This window comes from Diplotaxodon limnothrissa, linkage group LG7 (assembly GCF_057381915.1).
Source record: "Diplotaxodon limnothrissa isolate DT_005_m linkage group LG7, D_limnothrissa_male_GT1.1, whole genome shotgun sequence".
In the NCBI taxonomy this organism is placed as follows: domain Eukaryota; kingdom Metazoa; phylum Chordata; class Actinopteri; order Cichliformes; family Cichlidae; genus Diplotaxodon; species Diplotaxodon limnothrissa.
Genome location: NC_140602.1, coordinates 42,051,746 through 42,068,202, shown reverse-complemented (window position 1 = coordinate 42,068,202; position 16,457 = coordinate 42,051,746). Strand labels below are relative to the sequence as shown.

Sequence of the window (16,457 nt, the reverse complement as noted above, 5' to 3'; positions counted from 1 at the left end):
CGCAAAAAAGTGCAGGCAAATAGTCGCATGCACATTCATATCACACACTAACATGTCAGTAGCATGGAAGCTCGTCACTGTGAGTGAGGACAAAAAGTTTGCCAAAGTAAACCATGGGGGGACCACCATGAAAGCCTTTGTAACCAGAAACTTACATCCTCCTCACTCAGCGGAACATTTTAAAGATGCTAGCGAAGGCCAAGTGGCTAAAACTATCCAAAGCTCACAGCCAACAACAACCAGCCACCAGTAAGGCTTGTTGAGCCTCGGTATGAGCAACGGGTTAAAGCAGTTATCTGTGGAAGTTATAAACATACTGAAAAATAAAATAATGTTTTTTTTCTCTGTTTGTTTTATTGTAAGATAAGGTAGGTTTACAGAACCTGATTTTCAGTTAATTATCTTGTACCTCTTTCCAGTAGCAGAGCACTATTTTTCTTTTTATAGTTTTATTTTCAGTTGTTCAGTTGAGAGAATATCCTGTAACTTACTGCAGTTTAGGGAAAAACATTTGTAAAGTTTATTCATTTCTTTTATTGTGCATCGAAGAAAAGGTAATTTTTGTTTTTATGATCTTAGTTACTGAGAGAAAATAGAAATTGGCAAAAATCAGTGTCAGCAGGTTGCAGAAATTGTAATTGTTTTGGTCGATTCCAATCTGTATTCTGGAGGAAACCAAAATCAACACCCAGTGCAGTTGATTTTCAAAATAATAAATATAAAATTAAAATAAACTGCCAGTGATAGCTTTGTCAGTGTTATTATCTCTGATACAAAATAACCTGTAGCAGTTTCTTTTCTTTGTGTGTCCACCTTTCTGGGTTGTCCATACGTGTCTCGATTATGCTATCTACACTGCATTAATGTCGGGGATGTTTTCTGCTGCATAACAGGTTAATCTGTTAACACATCCTAATTTGTAAGTGGTAATTTCAGGGAGCATCTTTGAAGACTTCTCTCCCCTGCACTGCGTTTCCACCTAATAATGAGAAGAAATCCTAACATCAGGATCAGTGACTAAGCAGAAAGTCGTGCTGTGTAATAGAGGGGTCTCTAGTGATGTTTGAAACTAAGATGTGTAATCTCAGTTCCTAACAAGGAACTGAGTCTTTGCAGAGGTGTGTTGATCCTTCTGTGGATGTGTTTTTTTAACAGCAGGGTTTTTTTTTTTATTAGTTATTTATTTATTTGTAATGTTTTTTAGAAAAGTGAAAAGTTGCTGCACGACAATTTTGCTTACTCCAGCTGTCATGATCTGTTTTTACTTTTTTTTTTTGCAGAACAAAGGGGAGAGAAACCCTTTGTTCAATAGTAGAAAGATACAATGCTGAAATAGCATTACAACAGTTTCTTCTCTTCTAAATAGAAGTCATTCCTTTTCTAATTGGGCTTGAGGCCTTTAGAGAATTTGGAGGGTTTAGCTGAGCGTGTCCTTTTGATTGTGCAGTGGTAGCTCTCATTTAAATTCTCATGAATTTTTCTCACATCAGACCGGCACTGTAGTACAGAAATTTAAGCCTCTTTATTTTTTTTGTAGTTAAAGCAGAATAGGTGAGGGTTTTACTTTCAAATTGAATATTTCTGATTCAGTTGAACTGATTTCAGGATCATTTCTTTTACAAGGACAGGCTATTTAATTTCTTTTAGCTCTTACTTCTAAGGATAAAGAAAGGCAGACGGCAGTAAATGACTATGCAACGGCTTCATTTGTATGACCTTAGATTGCTTTTGTTGTTGAGTGGAAGGAGGAAAAGCGAAGCTTCCTCCACAGGAATGAAGAACAACAGGTTGAACGTGGAAACACCCTGGCACCTTTTAGTTTTTATTCCTGATGTATACTTGTTTCCCGACATCTTTGTTTCTTACCCTCAATCATTCTGCGGTATCACTGGATTTTCTATAGTGCCGAATCACATGCTATCTCCCTTTCTACCCAGTGCTCATATTCTGTTTGTTTCCCCGTCCCCTTCTAGTTGTTTCCTGAGTGGAATTTTTAAAGCCAAGGCTGAGTCAGTAGAGATCCATGGGTTGGCCCTTCTCTACAAAGAGGAAATATGAAAAGAGAAAAACATTTCCAGGGTTTCTTCCAGAGTGTATGTCTCACTGTGACTTTTTTAATTGTCTGGTTATATTCACCTTGGGCTAGGAAAAGCATAGGCTATAGCTCACGTACTCAACACACACACCGTCCTCAGGAGAGCTTAATTATTTCAGAGAATTGTCTATATTTTTTGAATGAATATAAAGTTGATGGGTGTGTGCAAGAGCATGGCTGTAATGAAAATGATTCACCATAATAAGTCAACAGCAGTGAAAAGAAATGGAGTAGAGTCCCAAATGTAGAGGGCCAACTTATGTCATGAGTTGAATTAATATCAAATAAACCCTAGATATTCAACATGCTGCACTCAGGAAACCTAATAAATCATTGATAGCTGTAGCAGTTTAAAAAAAAACCCACACACTAATACAACACAACAGAAGTACGTTATTGTCTGACTAATGGCAACATCCGCACACATTACACTATGAGGGCTCTATACTAATGAAAAAGTCTCTTTTATCTGGGATTCTGTGAGTAATCCACAGTAGACAAAAGCATGGTGAAGGTAGCTGTACTCAGCACATGAAACCCACAAAATATGAAGGATGAAAGGTTTTAAAATCTATCCAGTGAATTCAAAGGCCCCGGGTGACAATGTTCTTTAATAAGACGTGTGGAAAATGAGGGTAGCGGTGTATTCTGTTGCATAGTATCATGAAGCATGTGCATCAGAGAGCACAGCCCTGACCTTGATAGGAGTGTAAATGGAGACATGTCTGTTTATTTATTTGTATTCCCATTAGTTTCCTGCACAGCAGGAGCCACTTTGTTTGGTGTCCACAATTTTAATCTAAATGTTGTCATTTCGTACACAACAAGCCAAGAAGCAGCAGAAATCTTTGCAGCTTTACATTTATACTGTTAATAGGGGTGGGGTAAAAATCGATACTGTGTAGTATCGTGATATTTTGTTTGCTAATAATGTATCGATACAGGGACAGCAGAAATCGATATTTTGTTACAAAAAAAGTTTTTGTGGACTGGAACATGCTCTGACTTCATGTTCCTTTTTCTGAGCAAGAATCCTGACATTTCTTCACTGTCCAAATGTGTTTAACTTTTTTTTTGGCAGAAATAAACATGACAGTTTACTTATTTTAATTTAAGACATGTTTTATTTGAATTAAGTTTAAAACTTTTTTATTTAATGTAAAATTATATTTTGTTTTAATTTACTTTCAAATTCTTCAGTTGCTGAAGGGGCTGCATAGTTTTCATAAATTGCATAGTTCAGAATAGCTATAATTGTACCAGATGGTTGCATTCAGTTAAGTTGGACTAGACTGTAATACAAACAGTTCAGTTTGTCAACAATAAAACTGACTGAAATGAGAGAAAGACTGAGTGTGAGACTTTGATATTAGATAAAATGAATATTGATAAAGTTTACCTTTATGTACAGAATCTGAATATCGCAAAATATTTAAAAAAAATTGCAATAATATCGTATCGTGCGTTAAGTATTGTGATAATATCGTATCATGGGATGTATGGTGATTCCCAGAGGTGGGACCAAGTCATTGTTTTGCAAGTCTCAAGTAAGTCTCAAGTATTTATCCTCAAGTCTCAAGTCAAGTCTCAAGTAATGTCAGGCAAGTCAGAGTCGAGTCTCAAGTCACTGGTGTAAAAGTCCGAGTCAAGTCACAAGTCTGAAATTTTGAATTTCAAGTCCTTTCGAGTCTTAAAAAACCCCCCGAAAAAAAGCATGTTGCAGTTATATGCTAAATGTAAATATTAGACCATGTAATTTTTAAATCTGTGTTTTTCTCAACACATGACAAAATAGTGAACTTAGAAAATATACACAAATTGTGAAATTGCACCTCTTTAAAATGCAGCTCAATTAAACCTAGCTCCAAGAATAATTTTCACCAACAGTTCTGAGATAAGCTGCATGTTATTCTTGGATGCGGTTGTAGGACAAATCGCATGACAAAAATATCATACACATTAAAAAAAAACTGCATCACCAACGTAGCCTGGAAAACATTTGCTAGTTAGATGAAGTCAGCTATCTCATCGTAGCATATTTATATGCATATTTATAATTATACGCTTCTTGGAGTGAGTGCATACACTCATGAAGTTTAGTAACTTCCGGTCACTGCAACAAGCCCAGGTACAGTTTACCGACGGATGGGTGCAGGACCTTGAAATGCACCGTGTAGAACGAAAGACCATCGTACGTATCATAAGTTTACCAGTCTCACAAATTGTCTTCATAAATACACATTCGTTAACCGTTTATTAATAGGACCTTTGCGCTCAACGGTAATTAATTAGCAGTGGAAATAATTTCTGGTACCCATCACAGAAATGTAGCAGTGACAATAATATTGTATGCTGTAATCGCACTGGGCAATTGGTGATACAAAACAACTGTTTTACTCTGTGAATAAAAGTATATGTTTTTGTCAATGTACCATAATAACACAAGCGAAACGCAATATTGTGTCAGGACAATTCACTATTTATGCACAATAAACAAAGGAGCGACAATTTCTGTTCAGCGCCAGACTTGCTTGTAACCTATATCACCAATTATGTTAAGAAAAATGACGCATTAACTACAACAGCAGACTGACCTTTGTGGGAATGCTTGGAGCAGACTAACATGTGAGCTGGAGTGTTCTGGGACGTTATATTTGGTCTTTGAATGGCTGCAATCCAGGCCACCCGTCGCCTCTTTGTTACTTCGGAAACATGGCTCGAACAATTTCTCTTCAACGACGTAATCCGATAACAACCGATCTCTTTACCCGTCGGCTTCCCGTGGCTGTCATGCGACCGGCTATTGTAGTTAATAATACAACAGCTTCTTGACATTTTTGTGTTTCTTTTTATCGCTGTATAACTGATTTTAATTGAAAGCCTGCGTGCGCTAGTACCGCTTGCCACGAGTTCCCAGAATCCTTTGCGGTTCTACCCGTGAATGACGTCACATTTTCAATCTCTATATAATATGCATGTTAAATTTTATATTTGGGGTAAAATATCAAGTCTTTTCAAGTAAACCGGTTCAAGTCCAATTCAAGTCCCAGGTCATTGGTGTAAAAGTCCAAGTCAAGTCACAAGTCTTAGAACATTTTTTCAAGTCAAGTCTAAAGTCATAAAATTAATGACTCGAGTCTGACTCGAGTCCAAGTCATGTGACTCGAGTCCACACCTCTGGTGATTCCCACCTCTAACTGTTAACTAAGGCATGTTTGTAGGCATTTCTTAAAAAGTGGAGATTTTAGCTATAATTCCTTTATTATGTGAGGCAGTTGCTCTGAAAGCATGTGGATTTTACTTTTTGCTGTTTGGTTGAGGAATTATTAAATTGAGTAATTAATAGGGGGTTTCCTGCTGGTCAGAAAATAAGGGTTAGGGTTAGGTGTGTAATTTGCTTGGTCATCTTTGTCTCCAGCTTCCCTCGGCTGTGTTGAAAGTACCTTACTCTTCTGAAAGGCCTCTCAGTCCAAATCTGTGTTTTTTCTGGCCATATGTAAAAACAAAAAATTTTTTTAAGGGTTTTTGGTTTATGAATTGAGTAAAATTCCTATACCTCCTACTGTAGCGTAAAATCATGTCTTGGCCTACGCTTCATTGCACCGTTGCGTCTCAGTTTGACATCAAGATTCTTGTTTGTGCTATCAATAATGGTTTGCAAATTAAATGTGAAGGATTGGCAAATTAAATAATGCTCGACACAATGTTTGTTTTCTCTTCCTTCGAGCTCTCTATTAAGAGCCGTGCCAGTCGATGGTGATTGTTATCTGACAATGCCGTATGTCTTAGTTAACTCCTGCAGTAGTGCTCTGCAACAAAGGAAACTAATACACATCTGTGTCACTTTTCCAGCGCTAAAGAGGTGTAAAAAGTGATTTTCTAAACATAATCTCGTTCCTTACTATACCTCTGCATAATATATCTGTCACATTTTCTGTGAAAAATAACAATATGAAGAGATTTTTTTAGGATATAATGTTCACATCTGTAATTACAGAGTGGCTTTAAATCTCTGTTTTGTGGGAGATCTAATTTATGTGTCAGTTGCTGCAGAATATTGCCACAGGATATGCCACACAAATTGTAATGCATTATTATCAAACTGAAAGACTGCTTACTTAATGATGGGCAATCTTTAGCATAAAATGCTCTATTTTTTGTTTTTTAAATTTCCCCATAATGGTGCATTTTTTTATTTTGCTGTGTCTGTTTTGAATAGTTGGTCTGCACTCAGTGTACTCATAGAAAGCATTAACAACATGTCCTAATTAACTTTTAGCTTAGCTATTCAAGGGTTCATATTTGCATACTCTACATGGCCCAAGTTGCTGAGTAGTGCTTTGTTCTTGTTAATTAAATGATATAAAACCTTCCAGATACCCCCCCCCACACACACACACACACACACAGAGAAACCAAAATTTCAAAAAGACAAGCAGATTATGCCTTACATTAAAGGGGGGAATGCCAAGGCCTTCCTTGGCCAGGCGAGAGATATAATCTCTCCGGCGTGTCCTGGGTCTGCCCTAGGGCTTCCTCCCGGTGGGACATGACCAGAACACCTCACCCAGGAGGCGCCCAGGAGGCATCTTTGTCAGATGCCCGTACCACCTCAACTGGCTCCTTTCGATGTGGAGGAGCAGAGCCTCTACTATGAGCCCCTCTTGTATAGCCGAACTCCTCACACTATCTCTAAGGGAGAGGCCAGCCACCCTTCGGAGGAAGCTCATTTCCACTGCTTGTATCTGTGATCTCATTCTTTCGGTCACTACACACAGCCTGTGATCATAGGTGAGGGTAGGGACGTAGCTCGACTGGTAAATTGAGAGCTTCGCTTTTACACTCAGCTCTCTCTTTACCACGATGGACTGATACAGCGTCCGAATCACAGCAGCCATAGCACCAATCCGTCGTCGATCTCCCGCTCCCTTCTCCTGTCACTCATAAACAAGACCCTGAGGTGCTTAACCCCCCACCCCCACCCCCCCACCCCAAAAGCATGCAAAATAACATCATTAAAGTGAAATATACACTCACCGGCCACTTTATTTGATGTACCTTGTTAGTACTTGGTTGGCCCCACTTTTACTTTCAGCATTTCTTTAATTCCATATGACATAGATTCAACAAGGTGCTGGAAACACCTTTATAACAGTGTGGTCATAAAGGTATGGACACGGTCAACAACGATACTCAGGTAGGCGGTGGGGTTTAAACAATGCACAGTTACTACTAAGGGGTCCAAAGTGTGCAAAGAAAACATCCCCTGCACCACACAAAGCAGGGTGCTTTAATTTGTTTGCACACAATTTTGACCCCACCATCTGAATGTCATAGCAGAAATCAAGACTCAGTGCTTATCCAGTCACTCATATTGTCTAATTTTGGAATTTTAATCCTATTTAATCCTATTGTAGCCTCAGCCTCAGCTCTCTCTTCACCACAACAGAGCGATAGTTCTTAGCTGACCGGAGTGGCACCTGGTGTGATTTTCTGCTGCTGTAGCCCATCTTTGTCAAGGTTTGATAGCCTGTCTGGCACCAACAACAATGCCACCTTCAAAGTGAAAGAAATTACCTTTCTTTCTTATTCTAATGCTCAGTTTGAACTTAGGTAAGCTGTCTTGATAATGTGCACATGCCCAAATGCATTGAGTTGCTGCCATGTGATTGGATAATTAGACTGTTAATTTGCATTAATGAGCAGCTGAACAGGTGTACCAAATAAAGTGGCCAGTGAGTGTACACAATTTAGTGAACACAATTAGTAAAAAGCATTAAAATGTGCCTGTGTTTGTATGTGTGTGTGTGTGTGTGCAGTCTTTGCAGCGTCCTGTGTTTGCATGCACGTGTAAACATAATGAATAGACTGACAAACAAAATCTCTGGAAACCAGTTTGTCTTGCAGAACCATGAGATCCATTACACCTGCCAGTGCCGCACCTTATTTATGCTCTATTATCCAAGGTGTGACTGCTTCTCGAAAGAACACACAGCAAATACTCACTATTTGTTTTGCTTTGATTTTCTTGGCTGTATGATAGTGTCTTGTTACTTTTTTTTGAGGGTGCGCCACTGTCAGTCTGTTATATCTGGTTTTTCAGGAACATCAATTTCTTTTCTTTTTTTCACAAAGTGTCTCATAGGTTAGTGATTTGACTGTAATATACAACAGTATATAGCTTCTCAGACCTATACTCAGAAATCTCTTCAGTGCACACATAAAGAAGGTGTGCAACCAAAATCTTTACCACCATGATCCACCATTCAAGGGTGGTTGGTCTTTACTGTGTTATGAAAAACCCATCATTTACTGTCTCCAGTTGTTTCATCTGTTATTCTTTAATGTGTTTTAGCTAGGGCTGAACGATATATCGCATTTGCGATAATATCGCGACATGATCAAGTGCAATTTTCTAACCGCAAAGGCTGCGATTATACTCTGGACATGTCCAAATTCATGGGCTGCATCCTCCTGAGGCCGCATTTGTAGACCGATTACGTCACAGCGACGTGCCGAAGGCTGTCCAAATTACTACCATATCCCAGAATTCATAGCGCGGCCCAGCCAAACTCCAGTTTCCAGCAATGGCGGCCGCTACTAAGTTTTAAAATTACTCATACTAATCTTTCTGGGTCACAAAATAAACTTTTAACATATTTTCAGGCGAGAAAGTAGTTGTGTAAACATCAAATATCTGCTCGGTTTATCAAGATATCCCATATTTGTAAAAGTGCTTCGACGTTTTCAGAGGCGTCTGCTACCCACCAGCTCGACAGCTAGCCGGGAGCTCGAGGGTTACTGATGCGGCCGAGAGCGGCACAACTCCCGGCACATCATTTTCAGATCACCGCGGAGTTTCGCTGCTCGGGTTAAACGTAATATATAAGTCACTTAGACAACCTAAAAATGTTATTGTTGGGCTTTTTTCAGTGTTTTGTTTGTTCGTGAGTAAATCGGTTTGGCTGAGATTAAAGTTATTAGATTAGATAAAATAAAACTTTATTAATCCCCCGGGTGGGTTCCTCCTTGGTTTTCACACAGCTGACTAAACGTCAAACAGAAAACTTATTAAACAGAAGTATGAGACAGTCGAGAATTTACACCAGTGTCTGGTTATATTTTAGATAGCAAGAAGCAGACGGCCGAGTTTATTAAACTCCACCGAGACAGCGGTGACGCTAATCAGAACTAGACCGTCCAATTTCACGCCTTTAAACTTTAAAGGCGTGTTTGTGTGTGTGTTTATACAATTGCTATTATGTTTGCACTTTATGTGTAATGTTACTGACTGCAGAGATCAGTAAGATGTGTGTATTTTTTATTTATTAGTTTTATTTATTTCATATTATTTTTTAATTGAATGACTGTCTAGTAGTTCACAGATGTCGAAAAACTGAGTGTGGTAAAGCCACTGATTTTTTTTATGTATATTTCTGCAATCTGCACATTGTACTGACTTTCATTTTAATGTTTACACCAGGGTTCCTTGCCAGCACTTTATGCTCAGATGTTTGTAAGCTAAAAATAAACTATTGTGTATGTTCAAATATACTGTTGTGATTGAAGAAGTTAAATAAAAATGTCAGTCATCAATTCATGCATCACCTCATGTCATCATAACAGAGGTCTGTCTTCCAGGAAAGAACAGTTTAAAATTAATGTAATATAGTATTGGCCATGCTATATGATGTATTGCTTGTCTTTGTTTAATAATACAGAAGACAAAGACCTTAAAAAATAATCGCATATCGCATCGCAATCGCAATATTGGGGCAAAAAATCGCAATTAGATTATTTTCCATAATCGTTCAGCCCTAGTTTTAGCAGTGAATTTGAAATGTGATAAAACTGTGCTTAACAGGGCAGACTGTAGGCTCTAGAAATTATTAATGGCAACTACCCAATTTTAATATTGCACAATTTTCCACAATCTGTTGCTATCAGCACAGCTGCACTTCTTACCATCTGCCACCTTAACACGTTTTTGTTTATTTAATTCTAAAGTAGGGGTGTGTGATATGATTTTGGAATGATTGGGACTGAATTCAGGACATCGTGACAACTTTCCTGGTAAAACAGATCAATCATACCTTTTACTGCATCGCAGAAACACAGAACATAAACCAGCAATGTGTTATCAGAGTATTAATACAAAACTATTTCATAATTTTCTTTCTAGACTAAAGCTTGTTAAAAGAAAAGAGCAAGGTTGTATTGTGAAATAGGACCAGGAAGCGTTCAGCAACTATGAAAAGGTAGTTGTGTAAGAGAAGTAGAAGAGCGAGGTGAAAAGTAGTAAGTGCTTATCATAACAAAAATAAGCAACCTTTTGTGCTGTGATGGCTCTACGGAAGAAAAATGCGTCAGGTAGTAAATTATGTCATCATTGGGAAGTGGCTAATGTTGCATGAATTGTGCAGCTAAATTAATAGATAGTCTTAGAGGAATGAACAACAGCATTTCATAGATAGTTCTGTGATAGAGTGCAATGTGATCGAACTGTTTGCATGCAAGTTCTCGTTTCAAACACTTTGCTGTGTTAAGTGACACATGCAAATAATAGTCTACTTCCTCTTTAGGGTCAGTTTTCTGGTTAGCGAAGATTATGCCAGTTGGTGCACTTCTTCATTTTCTACGAGAGGAAAAAAAGAGGGAGAGATGCAATAATTTCTCTGTAGTTTCTTTTTAGAAATGTTTGCTACAATTCTAATAATTTTTTTACATTTTTTAGCTAAGGTTTTGTTTTCCCTATCCCCTTTCTTTTTGATGTTTCTGATGAAGGCAAAGGAAAAAGTAAAGTAAAGCAAGTTTTGCAGTGAAAAATATCTGTCTTATGATACGTTCTCCCCCTGTGATCGCTTTAAGTCAAGCAGAACATTGCCCTTAAGTGCCGTTGTAGTGACTGACCAGACTTTAAACTTGTGTCTTCTCAGGTGCTGAACCCTGCCTGCTCAAACACCGTGACTCCAAACTGACAGACAGGGGGAAAAGTGGACAGATAAACCAATAGGAGGCCAAAGGAGGGTGAGTGAGTAGTCTGTATACTGTACCTCTGTAGGCTGTCTTGAACTCTGTTTCACACTGTAGTTTAAAGTGTTGCTACTGCTATAGTTGGGTGGCTCAGTGTTGACAGTTTAGACCAGTAATTCTGAAAGCAAGACAAGCCCTGTAGCAAAGAGACTGATGCACTGAGCCCACTGAGGCCAAAACTAAGTCTGTTCGTGTTTTCTGTTACCCTTCTCAAGATTAGTGCTTTCATCAGAGGCTGTTCAAAAGAAATGACGGTTTCATACTTAAGTAATATAGACACGGCTTTATTTTGTGCTGAATTTTACCTAGAAAACGATCAAAGAAGGGATTTTTTTTGGCCAAAAGAGGAAAAGAGACAGATGTTCAGCAACGCTTTGGGAACTATTCGGCAAAAAGAATTCCATCATAAATCTGCTAAATAGAAACAGTTCCCCCATCAGCATACAAAAGGTTTTAAAGAGGGGCCGAATTTGCTTGTGAGTGAACAGATGGAATCCGGTCAAATTCAAGATTTACATCTTAATTGGAATTTTTGTACCTTGTGTGTGTGTGTGTGTGTGTGTGTGTGTGTGTGTGTGTGTGTGTGTGTGTGTGTGTGTGTGTGTGTGTGTGTGTGTGTGTGTGCGCGCGCGCGCGCACACGCAAGTCTGATTTTGATTTATGGGTACACATAAACGGGTATCACACATTTATGTGTTTTTCCACTTCCCTATAATACATGTATTTTTGCTAGCTTGTACAATATGTTCCCCCAGTTAACAGTCTGTGTACCTACTATGTTGTTAAAACATCTGCTTACTCATCAATGCAATTTATTGATGGGTTGACAGATGTATTTGTTGGCCAACTGTTTACATAGTTGACTGACAAAATAAAATTACTAGCAATATGAATTTGCTGCTTTCCTTTTCTTTTCTTTGTTTGTTTGCTTTTTAACCTTCAAACCTGTTGGAAAAGTATACATATACCTGAAGATCTGCTCCTCTGTCTCTGTGTATATCTCATACACTCCCAACCGTCTGTAGAAGTTTTTGTACATTACAACTTATCCTGATATTATCTGAGAAAAATGAGTGCCTCATCTTCATTTGTGGTTTCATTTTCATTGTGGTCTCACACTGACAATGAATTTAAGTTAGACATATTTACTGATCACAGTGGATCAGGGGCTGTGGTCCTAGTGGTTGCCGGGTTCACTCTGCTTTGGTAAACTGCCTACTTATGTATGTAAAGTAGCTTTTATGCAGTTCACCCAGCGGTCTTCCCCACTATCATCTCAGTGGGACTGTTTTGGGGTCTGCGTGTGTGTGTTTATGTGTAAATAATTGATTGCTATAGAGGTTTTAGTGGACTGCTGGTGAGACTGAACCAGGCAAAAGAAAAACACGCTTGACTGCTTTCCTTCACAGTGTGAGTAACATAACTTTACCATGTGTGCTTGCTCGCTGGGATGTTGAGTTGGGGAGCTTGTCAGTGTTCCGTGAGTAGATTTAGTTTGTGTTAATGGTGCTGCAGACATTAGTCCTTAAATCACAAATTAACATCATTTTTGAGCCACACTAAGATGCCACACATACTGTTAGAACCCAACCAATATATTTAATATATTGACTAATATTTGCTATTTGCCAATATCTTCTTATCAACATTTAAATGAAAATATAAAAAGTAAAGACAAGATAGGAGAAAGACCCTTTGACCAAGTGTAGATGTTGCATAGTTTGTCCACACTCTGCAACTTCCCTGTCGAAAAAGACACCACGACCAGCTGATGTAAGCAGGCGTGGAGTATAAACAATTAATTCACGACTTGTTATGACAAAAAAACAAGATTATTTTTAAACTGAATTGTAATATTATCTTGGTAAAGATTCTTAAAAAACTAAACGTAACACATGTTTATCTGTCGGGTTTTCATGAGAATGAAAATATCGGTCATTATATTGGACTTCGCTATCTTTGGGATTTGTTTTCGTTTTAGGTTTTTGAGTTTAAAGCTATAAGGTGATTTAGAATAAATTATGAATAAACCTAAACATGAACTGTAATAACCAATAAATTAATTGGTTATACATACACAAAGACAATCAAGCATGCTGCCATGTTCATCCCAAATAATCAGACCTTCTTTCTTTAGACTTTTTTTAGCCTGCTGCTTACAACATTCAGTCTTTTTTTCCATTTTATATCTCAGCATCAGGGATAGCTGTGGATAGTCATGTTGTCCACAGCTGTCACAAGTCAGACTCAAGGTCAATATAGCATATTGAGGATTTTCAAAAATTTGTTTGTTTTTTTGACTAAAGGGGTAAAAAAATAATTTGTTTGTTATTTTCTTTGTTTGTTTTTGCTTTTTAATGTAAACATCAATGTCACTATGACCTTGTAACATTTTGCTGAAAGCAATATCTCAGGAACATGTAGATGAAATTTTATTCTGTTTGCCCACAAACAGTAAACCTAATTTGCTGGTCAAAGGTGAAGACCACGGTTATCTGAATACATATATTATATGAGTAAACATAAACTGCAGTTTCACTGGTTGGCAGAGGTATACCACAAGGCAGAGAGTTTAGTCTCTGCTTCTTTCTTTATCTTTCTCAGTCTTTTACCAAGGGTCTTTCTCCTATGCTGGCTTGTTCTTCTTTGCCATCCCTTCTTTCTTTCTTTCTTGCCCCTTAGCCGCAGTGTCCTTGAGAAAGCAGTGACTTTGCCGGTGAGTGTAGCAGAGCGCATCACTCTCTCTCTTTCTCTCTCTCTTAGACTCTCTCTCTCTGACTCTAACTCAACACCCTTGCACACAAACGCACCGACACACACACACAAACATTTGGTGGGTCCATAACACAACTGTCAAGCAGGACCACACTGTAAAAGTCTCTTCCCTTTATACCCCATGAATAATTCATCATCACTAACATTGGCTATATGGCTTTATGCAAATGTCGACAAACCTATTGCAGAGGAAAAACGGAGACAGTTGTGTTTTGTATCGAGCCAACCTTTTGCCAATTTACTTCTCTTTCAGGAAAAGATAGTAAATGATCAGCAAACTGCTGATACAACCAAAAGTTGTCATTTGTAGTCAACAGTAATATAAAATGTTGTGATGATGATCAGTAACTGAGCTACTGTTGAATTCGCTTGGTTTCATAATATGACGCTTTACAAAATTGGATTTATTGCTGAAGTTCAATTACTCTTTCTGATGGTTTGTTACCGAATTCTGACAAATTGCCCTCAGTAGATACTGGAGTTTGGCTGCCAGCGTGGAAACACGATGCCTCTGTGCCCTCCCCCTCATTAAAACTGCCCTCCACTAATCTTGGATCATGACAGCCCATTGTTACAGTTTTCCGTAGCTCTTAAAATATGGATGGGGTCTGATTGTCTGCTTGTAAGATGAGATGTGATAGACTCTTGTTGCTGTTTGTTCTCGCTCTCTGTTTTCCATTTGTATTGGGTCACCGCTTTTTCCTGCCGCCTTGCGTGTTTTCTGTAGGGGATCGTGTATCTTGTGGATAAGTAGCTGCAGTCCTATATATGGAACATGAGATTTGCAACTTTATCTGCAATGTTTATTTATCCAATATTTGAGAGTCTGATTTAAATAATATTTACTGCAGTGTAATTTGCATATAGTCTGATTCTTCCTAGCAACATTACATATAGGTTCATTTGAGTAGCTCATGATAGTATCTCATTGCCGCCATGTTATCATTCATTCACTCCTTGTCTACATGTGTCTTGTTCACACTTCCTTATGTCACACATACGGCTGAAAATGCTTCCGTAGCCATGGTGAGCAATCCCAATGGGAAAAGTTGAGCCTGAATCGCTTTCTCACTCTCTTTCCTTCCTTTGTCTAATGCCTTGGTGCAGTTTAATGCTTTCCCCACATGCGCACACTTGCACACAGATGAGCAGGTCTGAATCTAAAAGCAGAGAAGATGCAGATTTTTGGTCACATGTTGTTTTAATTCATTTGACCAAGAAGTTGTTAAAAAAAACCAACAGACAGAGCGTGAGGATGGTTTTCTCTGCTGCCTGCTTTCCTTCTTGTTAGCGACCATGACCGTGGTGGCTGGACATTTGGCTGTGAAATACTTGCACAAGAGTCTGCTTGAGAAAAAGGCTCTTTTCTCCAACAAAGCGCATTGGACAGATAAACACCTTCACCTGTTGGACCAGCAGGATGTCAGTCTTCTAACTTTATAAATTGTAAAACAGCAGCAGTGCAGCAAAACGACACATTTAAGTTCAAGTGACAAAGCCCTCTAGCAGCAAAAGTAGCCATGACAGAAGGAAAGAAGGAAGTCAGAGTTGTCACAATACTACAGTTTCAAACTCGATACCGACACCCAGGAAAATACTCGGATCTTGATACCATTTTTGCGACAAAATCAAGAGGCATGTAAATGTATTCACATATAGCCCTGTTTATTTCCAGTGCTTCTGGTGATTTAGAACCGTATTTGTGGTGTTGATAAACTAGAGTTGTTAAGTTCAGCTGCCACTCTTTCAGTATAGTGCTGTTAGACTTTTCTCACCTTCAAGGGGATTTTTTTAGGCGCACATGCAAAAAAAACATGTTATCTTGTAAAATTAGCACCGTCTGTTAATGTTACAGACAGCCAGGACTGGCAATGTTTGCTGCCTAGCTCCGACACTAACATTATTCATTATTGTTTTATTGTTAGTCACAGCTGCTAGATCAGGGATGTCAAATATTACGTCCAGGGGCCAGAATCGACCCGGCAAAGACTCCAATCTGGCTTGCTGGAAGGCTTTGGAAAATGTGGGAAGAAGAACTCTATTTTTGGACTTTTAACTTCATTTTCACAAGTTTTGGAGCTTTTCCTTCACCAAAGTAATTAAATTATAGATAAATCTGTAATTCTCCACATTACTTCTTGCAATTTAAGCCCAAAGTCATCCTGACAGACTTCTTTAATTTACTACAGCAGCATTTCTTTATCAGCATTTCTTTATCTCTGCGTTATATTAAGATATCTCATTGATTAAATGCACAGTTAAACTTTTTACACTGACAGAATGGGAAGTATCATCAGTCTGGCCCACATAAAGTCAAAGTGGGGTCTATGTGGCCTGTGATATAAGTTTGACATTCCCGTGCTAGATACTGCTTTAATAATAACTTAATGGACAGCTATAATTGCTAATAGTTAAATGGTTAACGTTGGTGTGTGCCGAGTTAATATTTATAATAACTGTTTAATACAGTATGCCAATGCTGTTGAAACAGGAACTTTATTGACCTCTCATGATTCCTCATAAAGCTGAGCTGTCAGTCTTCAAGATGCACGCC

General features: G+C 38.4%; 1 protein-coding gene across 1 annotated transcript in view; it reads left to right on the top strand.

The window, feature by feature from the left end:
* The window catches only part of strbp (spermatid perinuclear RNA binding protein), a 95,747-nt gene that overhangs the window by 26,715 nt on the left and 52,575 nt on the right, over nucleotides 1-16,457 (top strand). The window contains exon 2 of the mRNA XM_085359717.1: nucleotides 11,032-11,122. The gene's annotated coding sequence lies outside the window, so the exon portion shown is untranslated. The remainder of the gene's footprint in view (nucleotides 1-11,031; nucleotides 11,123-16,457) is intronic.